Raw genomic sequence first — 26,427 nt, forward strand, 5'->3', positions numbered from 1 at the left:
CAGCAGCTTTTTCTCTACATAATTGTGTAAAATGCCACTTGGATTGCTTTCGCATTCATTAATATCATGGCTCTCCAGTAGAGCTTCAGAAGGAATATGGGGGGGGGGGTTAGCGTCTTTGAAACTATGGCATGAGGAAATGATTTTTTAAAAATCCAAAGTTCCCATTTAAAAAATCTATACATAGATTCTTACACAGATTCTTAGACCTCAGAGATCATCTAGTCTCACTCCCCCATTTTACAAAGGGCCTTGAAGTCACAGGATCACAGTTCTACAGTTTCAAGGGACCTCTGAAGTCATCAAATGCAACTTTTTAATTTAACAGATGAGGAAAATGAGGCTCAAGAACACAGCTGGTACCTAATTGAGATTACCTAACCACAAGTGCAGCTTTTTAACCTATGATTCCACACTGACTCCTTATTTAGTTTGTGACTTGCCCAATGTCACCCTGAAATAAGTATCCACCTGTACAAGATGATCAAAAGAACACTGAGAAAAAATCTCCCTTTCCCCTCAAAAATATCTCCCTAACATGCCAAAGTATCTAAAATCCTACCATTAGAGAGTCATTTTGAGAGGATTCAGCATTGCTTTTTCTCTCTGACTTTTCTTTCAAAGAGAAGAATACATGAAGCTATTAATATGTCCATGTGAATTATTTGTCAGTCCACATACATTCATTAAGTATTACCTCTGTTCCAGGTACTGGGCTAAGCTCTGAGAATACAAAGAAAGGCAAAAGATAGTCAATCCCTACTCTCAAAGAACAACAAGGAGGTTACTCACTGGATTGCAGGAGGGAATGGGAAATAGTGTATAGCAAGATTGGAAAGGAAGGAGAAAGTCTGCTTGAGAAGGACTTTGAACATCAAATAGATGTTTTAATATTTGATCTTGTAGGTGAAAGGAGTCACTGAAGTTTTATTGAATAATGATGTTAAGTAAGTCATTTCCTTTCCTTGGGCCTCAGTTTCCTCAGCTGTGAAAAACAGCTGAAGTCCTAAGGTCCCTTACAACTCTAAATCCTTCATCCCATAAATGAACTTCAGAGATTGACTACTCCAATGCCATAGGTGGGGAAAAAGTAAAGTGATTTGCCAACAGTCACAGGCAGAATCTAGATTTAATCCAAGTTCTCGGATTCCAAGAAGAGAATTCTTTTCACTGTCCCACACTGAATCCCTAACCCATATCCTGTTAAGCAGCCAATCCATAGAAAGTTCTGAATGGCATCACACACTCAGGATTCCCACCCATCACCCTATTTGCAATCGGGAGGTGTTAGAACTACTTACTACCTAAGAGTGTGATTCTAGAACCAGATGTCCAGGCCAGCCTGGCAGGGATACCTCTCCAAGATAGAACTGCCTTTCTTATCCCTGCCACAGGGGCTCAGTGCTCATGTAGCAATCCTCAAGACTGAGTATTGGCTTCTTTCCACTGCTCCCACCTCATCCATCTCTTCCTCTTCCCTCACCTGTTTACCTGCTGCTAAACTGGACCCCTGCTTACCTTTTTGTTACCATCCAAACCTTCTTCACCATAGGGCATCTTGTGACACAAGCTCTCTGGAGAACAGAAAGACATAGGATATCGAGAGATGGGTGGAAACTAAATGAAAATGTGTCTTGTGCTGAAGAAAGACATCTTAAGTGTCCTATATCCAAAGGGCATCTTACTGCTGTCCACCCTCAAAGGTTCCTGTTGAAGAAACATCAGGTAACCCAATGGTGCCACATACATGTGCATGTAGACACACATATAAACACACACCTTTTGTCCTATTCACAGAACAATCTTAACCCAAGTACACACTCATCACACTGGAACCCTATTCTAGGGTAAAAAAATAATAAATAACATTTGTATATAGGGTTTTAAGGTCTGGAAAATCCTTTTCTTTCATTGTCATTGGACAATGATCCTCATTTTGTAGGTGAGAAGATTGAAGTTCTGAGTTCTGAGAAATTAAGTGACTTGCCTAAGGTCACACAGCTAGATGAGTCAAAGGTGAGATGAATCCAGTTTTACTGACTCTAAATTCATAATACTATCCACTAGGGCAAGCAGCTCGGAGGTCCTACAGGAGATGCTCAATAAACATTTATTAACTAATTAGAACTTTGTGATGAGTTCCAAGGGCTATAATATTTTCCTGTTCTCTCATTTTGCCCTTTCCTCTACAAAATTCGAGGTGAAATTCCACAGGAATTTCCATAGGGCAGCAACAACGACGACAAAATTATCCCTTGGTCCACACAGACCTATCCAAGGTGCTCTTCCTCTGTGCTAACCTGTTCACTTCCAGGTTTCTTCCAGAAAAAGCTTTCCTTTCTCTTTCCTTTCTTCATCTCTGCCCAGATGCTCATTTTTATTAGGGTCCTGGGTGTCTACTCAAACCATGACCCCCAAGGCAAAGGGATTCAAATTCAGCTCCCATCTGAAACTTGTTTTAGGTCAATAAGTCCTATACCCAGAGCATGTTACAGCAGATATAAAGAAGTATGGAACACAGTCCTTGCCCACAAGTAGCATACAGCCTCCATGGAAGATTGGATTCTTTAAAGCTTTATTTGGAAAAGGGAAGACAAATTTCTAATGCTATACTCGTTTGAGGGAATCCAAAGAACCAAACCCTAATCGTGACTGGAACCATACCAGAATCATCTGGCATCACTCTGGGCCTCAGACTTCCCATCTATGTACAAAGGTGGTCCTTTGCCCCCTTCTCAAGGAAGGAAAGATCAAGAACACAGTTCTTCACTCTGACTAGTATTCAATGTTCTAATAGGCTACATAGTCTTTCTCTATAATATTCACATACAGGCCAACAAGCTCAGTATTTTGTGGTGCAGGTGTGCAGGACTGTGCTTGACTACAGCTGCTCTGTCATAGGTGCTCTGAAAGTGCCTTTCCTTCCCCAACGTACTTCTAGCCATTGGAACGAGGTGCCCTGAAAATGCTATTCCCTAATCTCTGGTCCAAAACTTCTCTCTAAGAATCTTCTAAATAGGTGAATGGACACAAACTAGCACCTTGAAAGATCCACGATATGAGAAAGAGAGTAAAAAGGTGACTTTTGCCAATCCCTCCCTACCTAAGGATTCTGTCTTGCTTGTAGTTCCATAGTTTCATAAAGCTGGAAATAACCTTCAGGGTCTATCTAAACTAATCTTGCCATTTTATAGATGAATAAAATGAGCTCACAGAGGCTAAGTGATTTGCTACAAGTCACATGGCAAATGAGTAACAAAGGGGGTGGGAGAATAGAATTCTATGTATTTTCCACTGTACCACTAGCTTCTTAAATGTCTGTCAAAACTGCCCCTTTTGACTTCTCTGACTTAGATTACCTCTGTTTCTGTGCTGTAAACATTGACTCATCTCTACCCCACACATACACATACAAATCCATTCAGCTGCTCACAGTTTGGCTTTTGATTATGATGTTTTTTTGTAAATGGAACCCCCCCCCTCTTTTTCCCTCCCTTCAGCAAATATGACATCCCAACTCCTTTAAAGAAATAGATAAAACAAAACTGGATGCAAAGAAAAAAATTTCACATCTATATGAGCAATATACAAATCATAATTCCTAAAAATAACAAATTGCAGGCCAGAATAATCATAAGTAAATTGATATTGATAAATAAGCTTTTCTCCAGAGCAGTAGGTGGTTTATTTTAATCTAATGAGTTTTGTATTTTCCTAGCTTTCAGATTCCATGATGAAGGGCCATCTGCAATAGAATTACGATGCTCTTTGAAATATTGTAATTTTATGGCTCATTTTGTCAAGACTTTCTTGAAAATGAGATTTGTTCCCAGTGAAAAATTCTACTCTTCCCTTTCCCATATGCCCCTCACCCTCCACCCCTCCCAGCCAAATGGAATTCCAGTGATCTACATAGGTTTGGGGGGCACTAAAGGAACCTTCTACCTCAGGACTAGACCCAAACTCCCAGCTTAGCCATAGATTTTTTGAGTGTGATCTAGTACACGTCACTGCCTCTCCTTGTCAGTTGCTCAAAAGACAGGAGGTAGAGATGATAGATGTTCAAATGTTCATAGCATTAAGCACATACTCAAAGCTTTAATATATACATCTACATAGCCAAATGGCATGTGACTGTATGCTGTGTACAGGGTATGATTGATGAGCTGAAGAAACACACTAATTTCCAACTCTCGTTGCTGCTGGCTCATTTCTTTATTAAGATTCTCAAGACTCAAAGCAATTTGGCAGAAACTAGGTATAAACTAACATCTCATACTGGATACTGAAATAAGGTCAAAATGGGTACATGATTTAGAAATAAAGAGTAATACCATAAGTAATCAGGGGAGCATGTAATAGTTAACATATCAGAGATTTGGATAAGGAAGAACTTAAGAAGAATTTACATTATGAGATGTTAAATAGATAACTTTGAATGTAGCAAATTTTATAGGGTTTGTACAAACAAAAACAATACAGCCAAAATTAGTAGGAAAGCAGAAAACTATGGGGGGGGGAATTTTACAGCAAGTTTCTCTCATAAAAGTCTCATTTCTCAAATAGAGAATGAGTCACATTTAGAAGGCTACAAGTCATTAAAATGTTGTAGGGCATGTGAGAAAATTGAGATCCTAATGCTCTGTTGGTGAAGTGATATACTGATTCAATCATTGCTCTTATAAGAGCAATTTGGAGCTATGCCTGAAGGGCTATATAACAATGCATACTCTTTGACCCAGCAATACCACTACTGTATCCCAAAGAGATTTTTTTTAAAAGGAAAGGGACCTATATGTACAAAAATATTTGTAGTAGCTTTTTTTGTAGTTGCTATGAATTGGAAATTCAGAGTTCAACTGAGGAATGGCTGAACAATGTGTACATAATTGTGATGGAATACTTTTGTGCTATAAGAAATGATAATTTTCAGAAAAAAATGGAAAGACATATGAACTAATACAAAGTGAAATGAGAAGAACAATAGAACACTGTATACAGTAACAGCAATATTGTACAATGATCACTGAGAACACTTAAATCTTAGAAATTGGCAAATGTTACAAATCAGAGCTTGAGTTACTGTTTTGTTAATTGTATAGATTTAAAGTGATAGAGAATATATTAAAATACAAATTAAACTTGAAAATGTTTTACGAATACTCCCCCCCAAAAGTCAATTGTTAAACATTTTCTAGCACCTATCAGCTCAGTCATCTATTGATTTGCCCATATGTAAGAGTAGTAAGTGTGAGAGGCAGAATTCAAACCTAGCTCTCTCCTGACTTGATTCCAAATCCAATATTCTTTTTACTCTACCACAACAGACTGCCATCATAACCTTAAACGAGTTTAATGGGTTATCCATCTGAAAGATAGTTATATTCTTATAGATTCAGAATTAGAAAGGATTTATGAGGTCACATAGTTCAACTTCCCACCTAGTGTTTAACCCATTGTTAACTCTAATAACTAGGGAGTTTTTCCATATATTGAGGCAAAACTTGCTTTCTTATAATATCTTCTCATTTGTCCTAATTCTTTTGAAGCATGACCTAGCATGACCATTACCTAGCATGGCATCTATCCTCTTCTCCAAATGTCAGCCTTTCAAATGACAAGACCACTATCATGATCCCTTTAGCCTTCTTCAGACTAAATATTGCTAGTTCCTTCAGTCACTGTACTTTAAGCTTCCACCTCCTTATTTGATGGTGAAAACACACATTTATATTCAACAAATTCAAGTATTTATTAAGTGTTAAGAAAAAATACTAGGAGGGCAGCTAGCTGGAGAGAACACCAGCCCTGCAGTCAGGAGGACTTGAGTTCAAATCTGACCTCAGACATTTAACACTTCCTACATGTGTGACCCTAGGCAAGTCACTTAACCCCAAATGCCTCAGCAATATATATATATATATATATATATATATATATATATATAGCACCTAGTATTGTGTGTATGTGGTGTATGTGTGTATACACACGATACCAGGTGCTTAATATACCAAACTGAAATAATCCCTTCCCTTGAGAAACTGAAGTGGGGGGAGGAACCATAGTATATGAGAAGATACAACAAGTAAATGTATTGAATTTTACAAAATACATCCCCTCATCAAAAAAAAAAACATGAAGCAGATAGTTCAAGAAATTATCAACTTGAAAGAGATCTTTAAACATTTATTATACATGTTGAATAAAGTTCTATGTTCCCTTTTTTAATTTTAAAACCATGTAAGTTTAGCTTTATTTCCTTCTTCCAAAAGACAAATTTACTTTACTTCTAAGGGCCCCCAAATTAATTTTTCTTCTTGTTGGTAGCTTTCAAAAGACAAAAAAATGGCTTGCCATTTTTGCCTCAAAGGAATTCATTTCTAGCTTTTCATACTAACTGGTCCTCCTCACACAGAGCATCAACTGAAAATGACCCATTCCTTCATTGAAGTTGGGGGCAAGAAAGGAAGCAGGGGTGGGGGAAAGGCCAAAAGGGAGCTTGCTGTTCTGCACAAAGAGCACTTCACTCTGGACAAGCAGCAGGTCTCCATTCCGGTGCTGCTCGAGGCCCACTGACTGTCTAAACTAATGAAAGGCAGGCTTGGCAGGCTCCCGGAACTCCGAGGGCAAGCTGGGACTAATCACTCAGTGACTGCCAAGGAAACCAGAGGGAGGGGGAAGAGCAGGTAAAGAAGGGAATTCCATAGCTGTAAGAGCCCTGAGCCATCCCAGAGGCAGGAGGAAGGGAAACACAGACCCTCAGTTCCACCCCTCTCTCAGATTTCGGGTGCTGTAGGCATTGGACCCTGCGACACTCATTCAAGCAGAAAGCCACTCACCAGTTGGAGGTGGACCTGAGGAGGGCATGGCAAACTGGAACATCAAGGACCTAATCACAGCTCTGTACCTGTAGCCAGATTCCTCACCAAGTGATGTGCACTAAAAATGCTTGTTACCTACTCAGAAAGGCTGGAAGTAGAAACAAAAAGCATTTCCAAAGTGCTGAAAACCTCCTGAAATGAACCTTCTCTCAGAACTGTGCTCCTAAAAGGTCTGATTGGTTATAGCCAATAAGGGTGGTTACCATACTATACAAATTTAGAAGAATACAAGTCTTTAAAAGAGGGGATGTGAGAAAATGGAGGTCCTAATGCTCTGTTGGTGAAGTGATACACTGATTCAACCATTCTACAGAGCCTTTGACCCAGCAACACCTTCCAGGACACACCTTTCTCATCAGCTGGTTTCATCATTCCCATCCCAACATCCTATCTAGGAAGCAGTTCCTAACTCTTCTTTAGTATTAGGAGTTCTATTTTTATTCAAAGATATGATTCTTTGGTATCCAAATGATGTCCAACGTTCCTATTCACAGGTTTCGAGAAACAAAGCACAGTAAGTACGGGCCCTTGGATTTCTAATTCCAGGGACAGGGGAATATAGTAGAATTTATCTCCTACACACTAGATTTTAATGAATGCATCCTAAATTCGATCAATAAGTATTTTGGAGGTCCTACTAATATATCAGATTCCTTATCAGGTACTAGTGATATAAAGTAGAAAACAATACAGTCCTACCCTCAGAAGGATTTCTGTTCTATATTGTTAGCATTTTGGGCTGTTTCTGTTCTATAATGGGTTAGTCTTTTGGGTTGCTACATGGCACAGAACCTTAATGAGCATTCCCCCTGCTAAAACACCAGGTTGTTAGTTCTCCCATACACAATTTGCTTTCTTTCTAGACATCTCTTGAATTTGTTGATTTTGTTGAACAAAGCACTAGGGCTTAGCATTTATTCCTATCAAATTTTTACTTTATTAGATTCCACCCACTTGTCCTGTTAATTGAAATAATTTTTGTGTGCTCATTTGGTCCTGTAATGCATTAACTATTCTTCTCTGCTTCGTACCATATTGGTACATAAATTTAATAAGTATGTCGTCTATGTCTTCCTCCAAGTTAAAAATAAAAATCTTAAAGTAAATAGTATCAAGGACAGAAGCCTGTCCACTAGGTACCTTCCTCCAGGTTGACCTTATCTATTAACCAACATTCCTTCGGTCCAGAATCCACCAAATTGTATCTAGTTCATATCTCTCTCTCTCTCCTTATCCAAAAGGATAAAGCAGATTTTATCAGATGCCTTGCTGAAACCCAGGTATACCATCAGTTACTCAATAAACCATTTAAGTGCTTCCTACATATTAAGCACAGTCCACACTCCTAGTCTCAAATACCTTACATTTTATTTGGGTAAACAATACATACACATAAAAGTGAAAACAACATTTGGAGCCATTATCAAATCGATAAATGCCAGTTACCAAAGGAAAATTTCAGAGTTTCAGCAACCTTGAGGAAAAGTGCCCCAAATCACTAACTAGAGAAAAATATAAATTAAAGCAACTTTGATGTTACCACAGATTGACAAAAAGAATGAAAAAACAAAATGACATTTGGCCATCATAAAACAGACATTATGCATTGTTGGTGGAGTTGTAAATTGATTCAGTCATTTTTTGAAAGCAATTTGGGACAAAGTCCCCCAAAATTATTTAACTACATACCCAATGCAAATTTAACTCAGTGATACTTCTATATCCTAAAGTAATCAAAGGAAGAGGAAAAGGATCTGTAAGTACAAGGATGTTTCTACCAGTTCTTATTGAGATGGCAAACAACTTTGATCTAAGAAGTGCCCAATATTTTATCAATGACAGAATGAACTACAGTATATAAGTGTAATGGAATATTATTGTATTACAAGAAATGATGAAAGGGACAGTTCAGAGAAACCTATGAAGACTTCCATGAATTCATGCAAAATGGATTGAGCAAAACCAGAAGAATAATTTAGACAATAACAACCACAGTATGAAGGCAAATAATTTTGAAAGATTTAATAGCTCTGATTCATGTAATTAATCCCCATGAAGATCCATGATGAAGCAGGCTACATCCAAACTCATCAGATTTAGAATACAAAATGAACCTTACTTCCAGACATGGCCAACATGAGAATTTCCTTTCCTTGACTATGCTGTTATCAAGGTTTTGGTTTTTCCTCCAGTGAGGTGGGAGAGGTAGACAAGAAAATAAATAGATTTTAATAGAAAAAATAAAAATATAAGAAGCCAATAAAATATATACAAAGTTCATGGTATTTCCTTGAACTGCCAGTCCAGAAACAATGTCACTCAAAGGAAAAAAAAGTGCAAGTCTTCTCTTTAACGGTATCCTGCTGCTTTACAGTGCCCATTGTTCCTCTAGAGGTTCTAATTTCCCTCTTTTGTAACAATGGAGAAGCTGGTCCCCAGAAACAAGGCTGGTCTCTCCTAATCCCCCATCCAAAAAGACTTTCTCAACAAGCTCAACAAGCAATGGCCTGAAAATCCTTGAACAGCAGATTCACACTTTGATCCTATAATTAGAAAAATTATTGTAATGAAAATATACCAGGGTTAAACTGGGAGGAGGGAAGCTGTAATACATTGACTTAGACTGATTCTCACTGGGATATAAATGACCAATAATCACTTCAGCTTGCCGGGTATAGATTCCATACCACCACCACGACACACAGTGTCCTTAGCAATATTTAGAGCAGGAAGACACTTCAAGGGTCATTTAGTCCTTCATGTTACAGATGAGGACATTGAAGGCAGACAAGTGAAGATACTTTCCCAATATCAATAAGTAATAAATCATTGTTTAGTGCCTCAGTTTACCCTACTGGCTAAAGCTCCTTGCAGCCTCCCACCTTGGGATGTTAGTCAGGGTCCATATCCTCTTCCCTGGCCCCCATTCCACTAATATTCTAGTAGGAGTTAGTATCTCTAGATCCTGGTCTTGGAAGGATTACAGACTTTTGAACTAAGGGGGATCATTTCTTATCACAAAATATGATTCCTCATTTAACAAGTCCTCCAAAATCTTTGGACTACCATTTCAGCACTCTGGAATATTATACTCTCCAGTTTCTTGGAATCCACAAGTTTTGGTCAACTTATTTTCCTAGTACATGAGGTTCTCTCTCTTACATCTTATACTGAGAAAAGGTTTTTAATAAAGAACAAAGAGAAAAGAAGGCTGGAAGCTCCAAGAGCTCCCTTGTTAGAGAACTCCATTGCTTTGCTTAGCAACAACCTTGTTTCAATGTCCATTATCCAGTAGTAGGTATTGAGCCCACTGCTGCCCCCTTTTGTAATTAAAGAGCCCCCTGGTAAATCCAGCTGAGCCGTAGACGCATCAGCCCTGTCCAGGAGGGGTTAATGGACCCCTTCTGCTATATAAATAGCAACACAACATGAGCCTAGGAAAGAGGCACCTTCTAAGAAGCACAATTTTCAGGCAAGAGGAAGAAAAGAGCAAACCAGAAAGTATGTCAGTGAAGGAAGATTTCATTACTCAAAAAGTAGCAAGCAAAAGCAGAAAGAAATCCAACCTCTTCCCTCCTGCCTTATACCCATACTCCTATCCTTCCCAATCAAAGACGTGCTTAGAGATCCGTCAAGAAAAAGAACAGAAAGATGATGAGAATCCTGGAAGCCACCACTCAAATCATCAACCAGACTCCTGCTGAGGGGAAGTGGATCCATTGTGGGACCTGCTGTGAGCAATCAGGGACATAGCAGAGATAGAAGAGAGGGCAGACATTGAGTGGGTCTTACAGTCCATATGCAGAGCTCCTGGGAATTTAGAGAGCTGCATAACCCTAGTCTTTGGACATAGCCCATAGATGACCATCTCTAGGTCATTTAGTCCATTTACCCATCTTTAATACAGACTGCTCCTCACTCATTATAAAAATATGATGGCCTTCAATTTGTGGAAATAGCTAGGGAAAGTGAAGCTATTACCCTCAAGAATATCCTGACTCATTCATCACCTTTTCCTTTACCCAAAATCCCACCTTCCCTACACATGAGTAAGACTAGCTCCATCCTAGGCCTGGAGAACTCTCATGCTGCAATTTAATCTTTTTTAAAATATTATTCAATTCAATTAAAATATTTATAAAAATGTCTATGATAATATTAGTTGTAGGCCAGTCAGCTAGAAACAAAATAATCCCTGACTTTAAGAACCTTTAAAGTGGGTAGGGTTGGGGAAAGAAGAATAGAGGATACACTGTCTACAATGTATACACAGATAATACACTGTATACACGGTGACATAAACACAAAATATCAAATATACAAAGTAATACCAAGTATTCAAGAAGGAAGCCTAAGAATCAGGGAAATCTTCCTCCCATAGAATGGAATTCTTATAGGATGTAGTAATTGAGCTGTACCTTGAAAGAAGATGGGAACATAAACTTAAGGAATTGAAAGAGACCTTTGAGATCACTTAGCCCAAAAGTTCTTAACCTTTTGTGTGTGTGTCCTAGGTATCTCTGGTAGGGTTTGGCGAAGCCTAGGACTCAATTCTCAGAATAATGTAGGATTATAAAGGAAATCAATTACACTAAAATATAGGGATCAAAATACATATTTTAAAAAGTTCACATACTCCCAAATTAAGATGACCTAAATTCAAATCCAAGCCCTTAATTTTACAGATGAGGAAACTGAGGCACCAAAGATTAAGTGACTCACTCAAAGTTATAACAATAAAAAGTCTTTGAAACTAAGTTTTCTGAGTTCAAATCTCAGTCTCTTTCTTGTATTGCACTGCCACTTATCAGGAGTTTAAATATTAAACCATATTATTCTTTATGTCACATATGCCTTTTATACTTTATATTGTATATATGTAAGATACATATATTTATATTATATATTATATTATATTTTACCTTATAAACATTTTATGTTGCATATTAAACCCTTAATACACATATATATGTAAATAACTTTTTATGTATTAAAGGATAAACCATTAAGAAGTGATAATCATTGAGGAAGTTCTATTCCACTCCAGCATATGGACAAAGCTGACCAAAGTAAATGACAAATGTTGGGGAAGCTAAAGGAAAGCAAGCACATTGATGCATTATTGGTAAAAATGAAAAGTAGTCCAGCTAATCAGGGAACCAGTTAAGGAATTAAGTCTAAAAAGTTGCTAATTTGTTCATCCTTTGACCCAACAATATCAGAATTGGATCTATATTCCAAAGAGATCAAAGAAAGAAGGAAAACTATCTAAATGTGCAAAATATTTCTAGGAGATCTTTTTTTTTAAAGTGGCTAAGACTTGGAAAGCAAGGACAGGGGAATGTGCATCACACATAATGATATGTGAACATGATGGTCATTGTTGTATTATGAACAAGGAAGACACTTTTCATTCTGTTTCAGGGACATCTGGGAAGATCTTTATGAACTGATTCAGAGTGAAAAAGCAAAACCATACTTATAAACCCTGACATTGTAGCAAACAAACAATTCTGAAAGTTTCAAGAATCCTGATCGGTCATGATTCCAGAGAACTGGTAAAGAATGCTGCCCACCTCATACTAGAGAGAGATAGTAGACTAAAATTAAGAATTAGAAAAATTTTTGGACATGGATAACCTGGGAATTTGGGGGGGGGGCTTGATTATTCTTACCTAATATAAGGGTTCAGTATTTATTGCCTTTCCTTTTTTTTTCTTTTTTTGTGTGGGTGAGAGAAAAAATAAATGCTTGATTTTTTAAAAAACTGTGTTAACAAAAATTTAGGAGTAAGGTTAAGAAATTAGGTAGCACTTCCCTTGAAAAAAAATAATTCTAACAAGCCACTATAATTCAATTATTCAAAAATTGAAAAAATATTTAAAGAAATAATCCATGCATTTATTGTGTTTTCTTTATCTTCTGGAGAGACAAGGTATGATAAATGTTACACAAAAAGAATCAAGTAGCACTTAGAAAAAGTCAAAAGCACCTTTGACCCCTAAAGTGATGCAGTCTCTTTTGTCTTAAATCAGAGTCTGCTTGAAGGAAGCCAAAGTACCTGCTTGCCATTCAAGCAGCTTTGAGGATGTGCATCCTATAGGAGAGCTGAAAAGACAGCACCTGGAACAGTGAGCACCCCCAGCAGAGGGCCAGGATTCCAGGATTTAGATCAATCCTATGGCTTTTAAATGAAGAACCTAAGAAATGAAGTGATCTGTGCAGGCTCCTAGCAGGAGTAAGGAGCAGAGCAGAGATTCAACTTCAGAGCAGGCACTTAGGAAAACGTGCTATGTCCCGAGAGAGCCATCGTTAACTTGAGGGACGGGAGGTGCGTTCTCAGGGCAGAGCATACTCATGTGCCCAGGCACACATACATCCCCATGTGGACGGGTGCACACACATATATGACAAATACCATCTAGGTCAAATTCAGAAATGGAAGAAAAGCTGAACTTTTAAGTCTTTGGCAATGGAAACAGAATGAGAAATTAAAAAATGTGTTTTTTTTTTTAAAGCATGCTTTATTAAAAGGAGCAACACTTCCACACGCCACACCGAAATACCATCTCTTGTAACACTAGTGCCTTCCAAAATGTCTCCCCACTCCCCAGGCTGTGAAATATATTGGTGCAACAAGGTCACCTATTTAACAGGTTGCCACTGAATAATTCATGGCCTCCCTCCTTTAAGGATCCAGCTCCAGTTTCCACAGCCCAGGTGGGCAGCCCTCTTTAGGTTGGGCAGCCCCAGACTGGAGATCTCCTCCCAGTTGCCTCTAAGAGTTAACATATGGTAGATTCAGCAATATAGCAACTTTTAACATTCAGAACTCACTTTGGATTAAGGTCTAAACTTCCTTCCTGAAGTGAGGTCAGGGGAGGTAAGACTTGAACCCTGGATGAAGAAAGAAAACCTGGAGTGAATCAAATAAGCAAGGGATTCAGAGGTATCCTAAGGAAGTACATAAGCATTTCCTGTTTGTGGATTATTACTGCTCTTACCTTCATCCTCCACACTTCATTTTACATGGACATCCTAAAAGGGTGTATTCCAAACTCTCAAATACTTTGTGTTAATAAAAGGAAATAGTCTATAAATTGAAAAGGCATTAATTCAGCTTTTAAAAAAATCACATTTTAAAATCATACTTAGTTGAAGCTAAGAGTAAAATTTGGCTAGCTTGGGGTAGAGAGAGCACCAGATTTAGAGTCAAAGGTTCTGGTTTCATATGTTGACTCTGCCACTTACTATGTGTATGATATTGAGAATATCACTTAATATCTCTGGATCAGTTTCCTTAGGAAATTGGAAGGGTTAAACATTATTAATCTAGGGCAACTAGAAGACACAGTAGATAGAGCACCAGGTCTAGAGTCAGGAAAACCTGACAGTTCAAAAGTAGCCACACACACACACACACACACACACACACACACACACACATATATATATATATATATATATATGCTGTATGACCTTAGATAAGTCACTTAATCTTTGTGTCAGTTGCCTCATTTGTTAAACCATCCAGAGAAGGTAAAGGCAAACCACCACATTATATTTTCCAAGAAAACACTAAATGGGGTCATAAAGACTCATACATGAATGAAAATAATTAAACAGCAAATAGTGACTATAGAGAACTGGAGGGGAAATGTTCTCTAGCTGTCTCTCAGCATAGAGGTGGTGAACTACAGTTGTGGAATGAGGCATACATTTTCAGATATGGACAACGCGCTGATTTCTTTCATTTCTTTTACTTTGTCAAAATGGAAGGTCCTCAAGTAGAGATAAGGTCCTTGGGAAGTGACATCAATATAAAATAGAGTGTAAATAAAACATTTTAAAACTAATAAACAATAAAATTAGAGCATAGGGATAAATGAAATATAGTTCAAAAGGATCTGAGTCCCTTCTAGAATAATTAAAATCTCATGCTACCCTAGTTAGAGGGCAGAGAAAGGACTCAAAGTGAGCATGGGTCTAAAACTTGGTCATAGAAGGCCAATGGTGAGGCTGCGAGGTGGCACAGTGGATAGAGGACTTGCCCTGGAGTCAGACAACCTGAGTTCAAATTTGACTCTAGACACTTATTAGCTGTATGACCCTGGACAAATAGTTTAATCCTGAATGATCTCAAAAAGAAAAGAAAAATAATGGTTGACTATCTGATGGCTAATGACAACAAGAGTATAGCCAGTTAAAGGCAAGGAGACAATAGCTTCTGACCCACTGAGCTCTATCAGTCATTTTCTGCTGGAATGGATATTTAAATATACCAAGAGTTCAAAAACAGACAAAAATATGGAAGTCACCATGGCAGAGAAAAAACAGTTCAGAACTGGAAGTTTTGGTTTCCAGTTGCAGGTTCTGCTACCAACTCTATGTATCCTTGGACAAGACTCTGGGACTATTTCTTCATCTGAAAAACAAAATTGGAGTGATGCAGTTTTTGCAACCCAATGTTTATTTAACACCTACTGTGTGTAACACTCTAGCTAGAGGCACTGGGGATATAAAGACAAAGAATTTTTAAAAATCCCTACTATCAAGGAGTTTATTATTCTACAGGGAATTACAATGCATATATAATTTAGTATATATTATTATTATTTATTATGAATTATATATTTATTATATGTTATGTTATATATTATTAGATATATTATATAATATTTATATAGTTTTATGTATGTTTGTATTCATACAAACATGCAACATAATTTTAATATAGAGAGAAGACTAACAAATGGGGGAAGGAAAGAGATCAGGAAGGACTCTTATAGAAGATGGCAGCTGAACTGGGCTTAGAAGGAAGCTTGGGGATGTTATAATTAAACTGCCTTTAAACTACCATCTAATTGTGGCCTTCTATGGTGGAGATGATGGTCGTTGAGCAACTGAGCCTCTGAAAGCTCTCCACACAAGTTCTTAGATACTCTGCCATGTTACAGAGGTAACTCTGGATTCCCAGAAGCTGTATCTGCAGACTCCAACTTTTGAAAGGTCTCACCAAGATGCAAGGCTTTGAGTACATCCTAAAGGACCAGTCCAGGTAAGTAGAGAATGTTCATCATCCTTATCTTGGCCACCAGATGAAACTTTTCTTTTTTTCACTATAACTAATAAAACCACCTATTAAGCACGTGCATTTCCACCTTGGTTAGTAGATGAATATTTATCAGTGATGGAAATCACAGACCTTTTGAAGCAGTTTTGAATGAAGTACATTCAAGAGTAGTCTCTGGCTAGGATACAGGGGCTATTGTAAGGCATATTTCCTCCAAACCTGAATAACAAGGCTAATAAGCTAAGTCCTCTGTTATAAGTGAAAGACACCAAACCCTAGAGCTACTTCTTTGAAGTCCTTTGAGATCCTCTGGGATCCTCCATATCACTGATATGTCTGGTAAATTTTTCCATCACTTTCCAATCAAAAACAATTCTAATAATAAATTAACTTCCTTTGCTTCCTCTTTCCTTCTCTTCCCCTCTCCCTCTCCCTTTCCCTTTCTTTCTCTTTCTCTCTTTCTTGGATTAAGAGATGAACTTCCTATGTGGAAGGAATCATTAGGGGCATAGAAAATGGGAATGGATAAAAAGGGGAAACCTGCACTCAATCATATCAATAATCAATCCATTCATCACTTGGTACTCAAACAAAATTAGAACCCACTGTGTACAGAAATCACGATAGGCTCTAGGAATATAAAAGCAAAATGAAATCAAGGGGGTTCCATCGTACCAGGAGGGGACTCCAAAGGCCCTGTTCCCTCTTCTCAATTGTGAACAATCTGTTGTAATATATGATCTTTCTGGCTGTCATGGAACTCAATGAAGTATATACCCAGTGGTGTGGTCAAATTACTGGGTCAAAGGCTAGGAACAGTTTATTGATCTGACTCATTAATGTCCCTAGTTCCTCTTTTCTATAAAACTGCCACCTTACAGAACTAAGAAACTTTTTTTTTAATCCTCAAAACTGCTGAAATGTCCTGCTTTTCTGAAGCTGTCTCATCCATCACTTAAAAACCCACAATATAACAGGAGATGTGGAGTTAAACCTAATTTTTACTTTTTCTCATGGAATAAGCACAGAAGAGGTAGAGGGACTATCCACGAGAAAAGATTGTACATGTGTCTGTGTATGTGGGGTGTATGTGCTGTGTGCAGTGTTAGATATGTGCAGTATGGCATTTGTGTGTGCAGTACCTGTATGGTGTGTGTGTGTGTGTGTGGTGTGATATATATGTAGTGTGTATGTGTGTGGTGTAGTATGAGGTATGTTTGTGTCTGTGTGACATGTGGTATATCTGTAGGTACAGTGATATATGTGTATTTGTGAGGTGTGGTATGTGTTGTATGGTGTGTCTGTGTGACATGTGGTATACCCGTTTGGTGTGTCTCTGTGTGGTATGTGATATGTGTGTTCTGTGTGTATATGTGAGTATGATATATCTTGTGTATTATGTGTGGTGATATGTGTGTTCTCTTCCCCATAATAAAGCTAATAGTTTTTGCCCAGCCATCTGCAAAGGAAGAAGAAAAGGAAGGGAAGAAGAGGAAATAGAGAAAGAAGAGGAGAAGGAGGAAGATGAGAATTGATATATTATCTACTGTGTACCCGGAATTGTGCCAAATGCCTTTATAAATATTCTCGTTTGACCTTCACAACAACCCTAGGAAGTAGATGCTTTTACTATCTTCATTTTACAAGTGAAAAAACTGAGAGTAAATAAAGTTAAGGGATTTGACCAAAATCATACGAGTATTTACTGTCTGGGTCTGGATTTGAACTCACATCTCTTTGACTCCAGGCTCAGTCCTTTATTCGTGGCCCTATCTACCTGCTTCTATTCTGATGCTTTTCCAAATAGGATTTTCAAAAAGAATCAGATGAGATCCCATTGTGAAAGTGATTTCAAAAATATAAAGCCCGAAAGAAATGGTAGATGTGGTTATTGTTACTATGACTATTTCATTCTCCCTTTAAAAAGAAATAAGATTCAGATCCAATGGTACTGGGACAAGTGGCTGACCAGCGATTATTCTTAATGTTCTATGAACTACCACTTATGGAGGGAGCAGGGGTGGGGCATGGGGGAGGTGGAGATGTATTGCTTTTTGGAGTTAAATAAAAGTATCAGCATGTGAGCTGTGTTGTCTCACTAAAAGCATCCGGAACCCTGTAGCCTTAGGACCACTATAGTGGCAGACAAGAGGGATGTCTCATTCTATTCCCGCATGATTTTGATCTCACCTCCCAGGATGAACTTTTCATGACAGGTAACTCAGAGATCCTGAATATTCGGTATGGCCACATCTATTAAAGATGTTGCTCTTAAGTTTTTATGGACCAATGTTATGTCTGGGTGATTGTGGGCAATAGTTTGGTCAGGTTCCAGCATAGTTTATTGGTTGTGTGCTCCAAGATATGGGGATTTGTAGCCTCTCGGTCCATGAAAGCCCATTATTTATCATTATTATATCCCTGAGACTGAAAAAGAGAAGGTGAAGAGGACAAAATTGAAGAGAAGCTTCTTTGGGGAAAACCATCCTGGCTTTATCTAGTGACCAGGGTCTTTCCTAGTCTTGAAAGTGCTGCTGTTATTTAAGGAGGAAGAAACAGACACAAAATTTAATGAGGGATTCCATCTGCCCCCAATTCCCTTTTGCTCTTGTTCCCTCAACTTCAGTGATTGCCAAACTATAGCTTCCTTGTTCCAGAGCAAATATCATCCCAGTGGAAGTGAGTTAATCCCTTGATCTAAATGGTGATTTGATTTCTAGATGAGTAAAGGAACCTTGAAAATTTCTAATCCAAACTCCTTATTTTACAAATGTAGAAAGTGAAATATAGAGAAATATTTCTTGAATATATCTTGAACAAGATTAGTGGTAGAGACCAAACCAGAACTACATCCTGTTAACTCCTTGTCGATGGCTTTTTCCATTCAATACAAATTGGAAGTCACCCTTTTCAAAGAAGAGATGTTTAGGGCCTTTAGATACAGTTATGCACCTTAAGGGAAATTGCCATATCTCAGATATTCGACCTGCCCATAACTAGCTGTGTGACTTGGAGCAAAGCACTTGAGTTCTTCAGTTTCCTGTTAAAACAGACAGATAATATTTAAAGGACCTTCCAATTCTAATATTCTACCACCTTGCTACTCTATGATTATATTCTGCAGACCTGACCACTGACTTTGGGAATGACCAGTTGGTTTACTTTTCCCAAGTGACTGAATACTATCCCCTCTCCCCCTTACAAGAATCCAGGATAATTGCTACTGCTAACCTTCCAACTGAAGGATAGATTCATCCCTCTAGCTTTCTATAGAATTGGAAGCATTTTAATAGCCCCCAGAGGCTCACAAATTGTTAAAAAATCTGAACCCTGAACCTGAATTGGACACTGAATTCTCAGCTCAATACCTTGTGGCTTTTCAGGCTGAGGAAAGAAAGGTTTTTATATTTTTCTCTCCTCTGACAATAAATTATCTTGGTTTTCTTAGTAAAAAAAAATCACAGGAATATCCCTGAGTTTGAAGGCACCTCATGGATTATCTGGTCTAACCTGATACCGGAATTCCCATGACTATATTACCAACAAATTATTACCTAGCTTCACTTTAAGATCTATAATAAATGGAAATTGTTTACATCCAGAGACACCCCATTCCACTTCAAAACAGCTCTAATTTCTAGGGAATTTTTCCCTCTTTGTTGTTCAGTCAAGTCAAACTCTTCAAGAGCCCATCTGGAGTCTTCTTGGCAGAGATATCAGAGTGGTTTGTCATTTTCTTCTGTGGCTCATTTTACAGATGAGGAAACTGAGATAAAGAGGTTTAAGTGACTTTTTCAGGGTCACAAAGTTAATAAGTGCCTGAGACTAGTTTTGAACTCAGGGCCTCCTAATTCTATTCATAATCCTTGAGTTGTCCCTTGGATCAAGATAACCTGCCCATCTTCAATATTTATCTATTAATCTTAGTTCCTGCTTCTGGGTCTCAGTCTGAGAAGACTAGTACCGTGCCAATTTCATAGGCTTTCAAATACTTGAAGATAACTACTATGTTGACTCTAACACTGCCCTTCTTTGGGCTAAACAACCTCAATTTTCTGAACTGTTTCCTATAAGACATAGTCTCAGTCCTCTCATGATAGTAGACATCTTCTGGAAAGTGTTGGGGTCCCTCTCCTAATGTCTCAGAATTTGATCCCTAATAGGGAAAACAATTTCTTTCCTAAGAGATTTGTGTTGGGATTTACATATGTTGTTTCTGTCTCTGTCTTGAAGCAAACAAAACAGAACCTCAGTTGGAAACATATCATGCTACTAAAAGTCTTTAGAGGCAGTGTGTGGTAATGGAAAGTACACTGGATTTGGAGTCCAAGATATCCAAATATAGAACCATAAAATGTCATTACAGGTCAATTCTCTAGTCCATAGTTTCTTAAACAATGGGCTGAGACCCCATATGGGGAAATATAACTGAAAGTGGAAGTTATAAAACATTTGGCAACAGTAAAAGGTATCAAATATTCTTCCAAGATTTAATTACTTATGCAAAAATGACCAACCACATCCACCCCATTAGTATGTGAATTTAATAAATGTTAAAATTACATATATGTACAAATGTACCAAATAATTGTTTTAAAATAAATTTCTTTCTGATTTATTATCAATAAAGTTTGGTTAGTATTATCTATCTCACATATCCATATATCCTGGAGTTGTGCAAAAATTTCTTGGGCAAAAAGGAGTTGCAAATGGATAAAGTTTAAGAATCCCTATTCTAGTGCTCCCTCTTTTTATTACAAATAGCCTAATCAAATGACCAGTAAAGTGACAGAACTAGGTCTAGATACTCAAGTCTTCTGACTCTTCATCAAGAAAGAGATGGTGAGATGATAAAAATTCTATTCCAAATACTAGCCAGAACATATTAATGTTAATTAATTAAAGTCACTATTCTCTTTGGCTCAGTTCCACACTGTTTATTTATCATCAAAAAACGTTATGCTTGGAAGCAACCTTTGAGACCATCAAGTTCATTGAAATTATTTTTTACTGTAAATGTAAACTGAAATTCAAAGAAGAAAACTGACTTGTCCTACTCCTGAAGAAATGATCAGAATGAGCCAGTGAAATCAATGAAATTGGATGATGGTCAAAGGCTGAAGCTAAAACTGTAACCATACTCCATAAAAGAAATTGCCGTAATTGGTCCCTATTTGGGTCTTGATTGATTCAGAATGAATGTAAATAGCAATTGTTTCTGTTTTGATCAGAAAGCCCACGTGTCTTCCTGTCCTAAACTGGTTTTAATTAGTTTGTTTTTGACTAGGTTTTTCTGCTTGTTGTTTGTTTGTTGTTGTTGTTTTTTGAGTAGGTATTCAGTGTCTCATTTCTTAACTAGCCTCAATCACTGTTGTTGCCACAGTCATACTGAGACCCGTTAAAAACCTTAATTTTAAAAGGCCAAGGTCTTTCATGCTCACAGTACCATCTCCAGTCATCTTGATCTATATATAGCCACTGGAACCAGATGGCCTGGAAGGGAAAATGAGGCAGGTGACTTTGCAAAGCCTTCCCTCACTTAAATCCAAGTCATTTACATGTCATTCCTGATGTCACAAGATGAAGAACAAACAATAACAACAACAAACAAACCCTAAAGTTCACAGTTACATAATTTTGTCTAATTTCACTCCACATACTGAACTTCTAAGGAGAGGGGGGAAAACTGGAAGAATTTTTCCAGCACAGTCCTATCCATCTACCTCTTTAGATAGGTAGATACCTGGAGGGCAAGAACCAATTTGGTAGGGTTTTTTAAGCACTATATATTCAGTCATGTTACCAATATTTCTGAAAAGAGCATGATGATGCTCTATGCTATATAGCTCCATAAGAGTTCTTATGATTCTGAGTTGCAGCTAGTCTATTCTTCAGCAACATTTGATAACCACCACTCTCTGCTCCTTCAAGCCCTTTCAGGTCATGCCCATCCCTTGCAGATCTCCTTCCTTATTGTACTCTCTGGAACTCATTCTGTGGTTACTATCCTTCATATTAAACTAGTAGTACCCTTCCCTCGGAAATTATTTTGCTTTTGTATTTAGTTTTGAACATACGTGTTATCTCTCTGCCACCCCACTCCCCCAAAAATGGAAGCTCACTGAAGACAGAAATTTTGTCTTTCTATTCTCATACCTATCACTGTATGTGACCCATACAGTGACACAGTGAGCACTTGATAAATGCTTATGGAATCGCATTGCCTGATATAGGGCATCTCACATAGGAGGCAGTTAATAAATGTTGAATTAAGATCTGTCGGCAGAAACTATATCATTTGCAAATGATCCTGCCCACCTATCATATGGCAGATAGGGCTTGCCCAGGTGCAGAGAGGCACTTGATTCAGGCTTAAAATATATCAGCATTAAATTTTTAAGCACTTTCAGTCTGAAAATGAAAACCATCAAGGTGTTGGGATTTTTAATCTTCATTTAATTAACAGTATGGTTAAAATATTCAATTAATTGAAAGCCTTTGAGTTTAAAATGCAGTGAAACAGATTTTTGGCTTATTTCTTTTCAAATCAGTAAGGGATTTAAAAAAAAAATCTTTGTTTTTAAGCTCTTGTACAATTCTCTGTACTTGGCCAGCTCTCATTTGCCATTTTGCAAAAAGGCTGCTTCCTTATTTCTTCCTGCTTTTCCCATTCTCTTCTTAAGGGAACCTCACGAAATATTCTTGGCAATTCTCAGACCATCCCGCTTTTCAGAAAAAGTCCAACTATTTAAGTACCTTCTGGCCTCTTGGGTTAAGCCATATCACCTTCACCATCAGAGAATTCTTTTTTCAACCTAACCTAAATTCCTCCCTTCCTTCCTACTATTTCATGATCCAATCTTCTCATTCCATCCTCAGTAGACTCAAGAAAATGAGTCACTATCTTCCCAGAGGTTTATGGACAACAATGCTAGCATACTGGTGAGCTTGCTCACATCTGTGGGCTAGGAAGCAGTAAGAAAGAAAATGATCAAAGATCCTGCATCATGCTCAAAGCTCCCGGTGGACCCCAGTTCTTTGTCAGCACCCTCAACCAGGCCATTACATTTCCCTGGGGGGAAATTCAGGCATTTAAAGGTTGTGATGGAACATACCACACAGGTGACATGATGGACTCCAAGATGCCAACATCTCCTTTTGCAAAAGAGCTGTGGCCCGCATGAGACATTATTAATGGGCCATTCCACCAGGAGAGGAGGAAACTGGGAGGAAAGAGTGATGTGAGCAAAGGGTACATCTGAAATTTCTTCCCCTTACAGAAAGTGACAAGGACCTCCCCAGAACTTGCCTCCTTCGAGGGGCACAAAAAGCAGTTCATTCTCAAATTGGAGGTTCAATCCCACCCCATCCCCATCTTTTTTCACTAATCCCCCTTTGCAGATCAGATGGCATCATTTTGCCTCCGCTCCATAGGAACCCACAAGAACTAATGGGCATCTTCGTATAGTTATGTAGCGGCACAGAGAGACCAGCTTTGAATCATCTAGCCGGTTACAGTAATAAGACACAAGGTGGGATGGGGATAGGGATAATAGCTGGCTTCACTTTTACAATCCCAATTCCAGAGCATGGCAGGGAAGCTGAAATCAGCCTCAGCAAAATCCTAAAAGGCAAAGTTTATATCTTCCCCCCTCCTGTGTTCTGCAGTCCATCCCCACCCTTAAAATCAATCACTGGAGGGATAATTCATTTATACTAAAGATTAGACACTCGATTTATTACTCTATCCAGAAGAATCAACATTTTTGGTAAAGAATCTTTTTAAATGGGTAAACCAAAGGAATGGGTTTCTAGCCCTGAATTTCCAGCTCTCCCAACATCCAGGTAAGAGATATTTGGAGGCAACAAGCCTTCCAAATGCCTCTCAAATCATACAAATAGGCATAGTACATTGGACATGCTCAGGTTGAAAAAATCAAAATGGATCCTTGGGTTCTGGATAAGCAGGGAATGCTCTAAAGATCCATGATTAGACTAGAATGGTCTGTTCTAACACATTTTGTCCTTTTTTTCTCCCTTCTACCCCATTCTCTCCTGATGCCTCGGAAAACAGCATTGTAGATTTCACCCTGTTCTCCAATATAGTAGTACATCTCCAGCCCAAGAGAGTGGTCTGTCATTCCCTAGTACAACCCTTAAACCAGTATAGTGAATATCAAGAGGGTTCTTTCTTACAGCATTGTCCCAGATGCTCTGGAAGAAAAGGGGACTACCCAGATGGTTTCAACCTTGCTCAGAATCCCTTCTCCCTCAGCACTTACTCCAGACCAATACTTGGAAATGAACCCCAATTGGCCGGATCATTGCCTCCTCACGATTCCTTTAAAACAGTGGATAAACATCACTAGCCAGCCCTTCCTTCTCCCTAGCTTTCCTCTAAATTCTACCTCCCCCAAACCCATCCAACAACAAACCCAGCAACATCAACATTGGCAAGCTGCTTCAAAATCAAAGGAAAGGTGTGATAGGGTAGGGTGGGTGTAGGAAGGAGAATAAATGTAGAATAGGAAGAGAAAAATACATTATTATAGAGGAAGGGTCTTTCCCGAGTTGCGGAGATGAGATTGGGAGTGTGCCGAGCCGTGCCGTGCCCTGCCCTTACCTTTCCTCCCTCCTCCAAGCAAGCTAATTCCTTCTCCAGGGGGAGAGGTAAAAATATATAGCGAGGTTCTTAGTGAAAAGAATGGAAGTGAGGGAGGGTGGAGTCTGCAGGTGACTGGTGTGACCGGAGAGGCTAGCAGCAGTCAACAAGGGCATGGGGCTTGCTCTCTTTTGCCAACCAGTTGGTCCAGGTGCCCACTTATTAAATTTTTAAAAATTCTAACTTATGATCCAGATGGGTACCGCCTGCTGCTGCCGCCTCCAGGAGGTGCCAAGGAAGCACTGTGTCATTGATCTTTCCCGACTCCCTGGGAACCACTTAGGATAGCCCAGAGCAGTCCCGGAACTAGCCGCCTTCGGCCCCACAGTCTCTGCTCCGAGGATGCCCGCTGAGGACAGTGGAGCTCTGGGAACCCAAAGAATCGGCTCCCCAGCCAGTGGCACCTGCCCCCGGGACCCCAGGTCCCGGAGGAGGGGGCGAGGACCGAGCACAGCTTTGCCTTTGGCAGACGCGGCTCCCGAAACCCCCAGGTCTGCCCAGGTGCCAGGCGCCGCCACCCCGCCCCACTCTGCTACTTCACCGTGCCCGAGCATGAGCCCGAGCTCTCAAGTTGGGAAGGAGAGGGAGGAGCACCCGAGAGAAAAGGACAGGGAACCAAGCAAGCTGGCAAGCGGGAGGGCAGAAGGGCGGCAGGGCTGGGCGGCCCGCAGCTGCTCACTCGCCGACCTCGTCACACACAGACCCAGGCTGTTCGCCTTGTCCATTCCCCTGGGGGGCTGGCCGAATGCTGCCGCCTCGCTCCTGATCTCGGGGCTAAGAACTGGACCACCGCGGAAGGGGGGGGCAGGAAGTTTCTCCCCTTCCCTAAGCAAAGGAGTTCCTAGGGCAGCAGCAGCAGCCGGGTGGCCAACTTGCCGGAGTCCGCTCGCTAACCAACCTGCCAGACCGCCCGCGGGGCAGGCCTCCCCAGGGAGCGCTTGTGCCGCCCGGCCGAGCCCGGGGGAAGAAGGCGCACGAGCTTCACCAGGCCGGGGCAGGGGACCGGCGCGAGGCCAGCTGGAGGCTGCGAGAGGGATGGAGGGAGGAAAGCGAGAGAACAGGGAGAAAGGCTCGACGCCGGCCGGAGAATGCGGGCGGAGGGGCGGACAGGCGATGGGGAAACGCACGAGCGCAGGGAGCTGGCAGCCAGTGGGGAGGCGAGAGGCGCACGCAGCCCCAGGGAAGGGCCGGGAGCGCCGGGAACAAGTGGTTGGTTCCCGGGCTCGGGTCAGGGACAGCGACTGCAACTTTCAAGGCTTTTCAGCAGAGAGGATAGCGGGAGAGCGCGGGAGCAGGGAGGCTGGGAGAGGGCGTGGGGCAGGGAGCAAGCAAGTTGCTTTCACGGTACCGTCAGTGTGCCTGGCGGGAGCGCCGCGCCTCAGGGGTCTCCGCCGCTTTTCTCCGCCGCAGTCACCCAGATGGCTCCCGGCTGGGGCGCCTCTCTCGGCCCGCTCCGCTGCTTCCCGAGGGCTGGAATGACCATCCGCGGGCTGCACCCGGGGAAGAAGAGGGCTCTCTGGCCGCTGCTCGACCCGGGCTCCTGGTCCGCAACTTCAGGACCGCGGCGCCCGTGAGCAGGGCGGGACCCAGGCGTCCGCGGGCTCCGATCGGGGGTCGTGGAGCCCGGGGCCGCTGCTGGACATCTCCTCGGAAGAGCAGCTCTCCGCCCTCCAGGCCGGCCCGGCAGAGTCCTAGCTCCGTTCCGCGCCCCCAGCCCGGGTGGAGTCAGTCTGACGCGGCCCCACCCCCGGCTCAGGGCCCCTCAGCCGTCGGAGGAGTGCTTCGGTAAATCATCGCCGGCCTGCGAGCCT

The 26,427-nt window shown here is 40.2% G+C and overlaps 1 protein-coding gene across 1 annotated transcript in view; it reads right to left on the minus strand.

The window, feature by feature from the left end:
• Positions 1–26,030, minus strand: part of CDH23 (cadherin related 23) — a 575,832-nt gene extending 549,802 nt beyond the window's left edge. Inside the window, exon 1 of the mRNA XM_031956552.1 lies at positions 25,965–26,030. The gene's annotated coding sequence lies outside the window, so the exon portion shown is untranslated. The remainder of the gene's footprint in view (positions 1–25,964) is intronic.
• Positions 26,031–26,427: the final 397 nt, after the last annotated feature.

Source organism: Sarcophilus harrisii, chromosome 2 (genome assembly GCF_902635505.1).
Source record: "Sarcophilus harrisii chromosome 2, mSarHar1.11, whole genome shotgun sequence".
NCBI classification, from domain to species: Eukaryota; Metazoa; Chordata; class Mammalia; order Dasyuromorphia; family Dasyuridae; genus Sarcophilus; species Sarcophilus harrisii.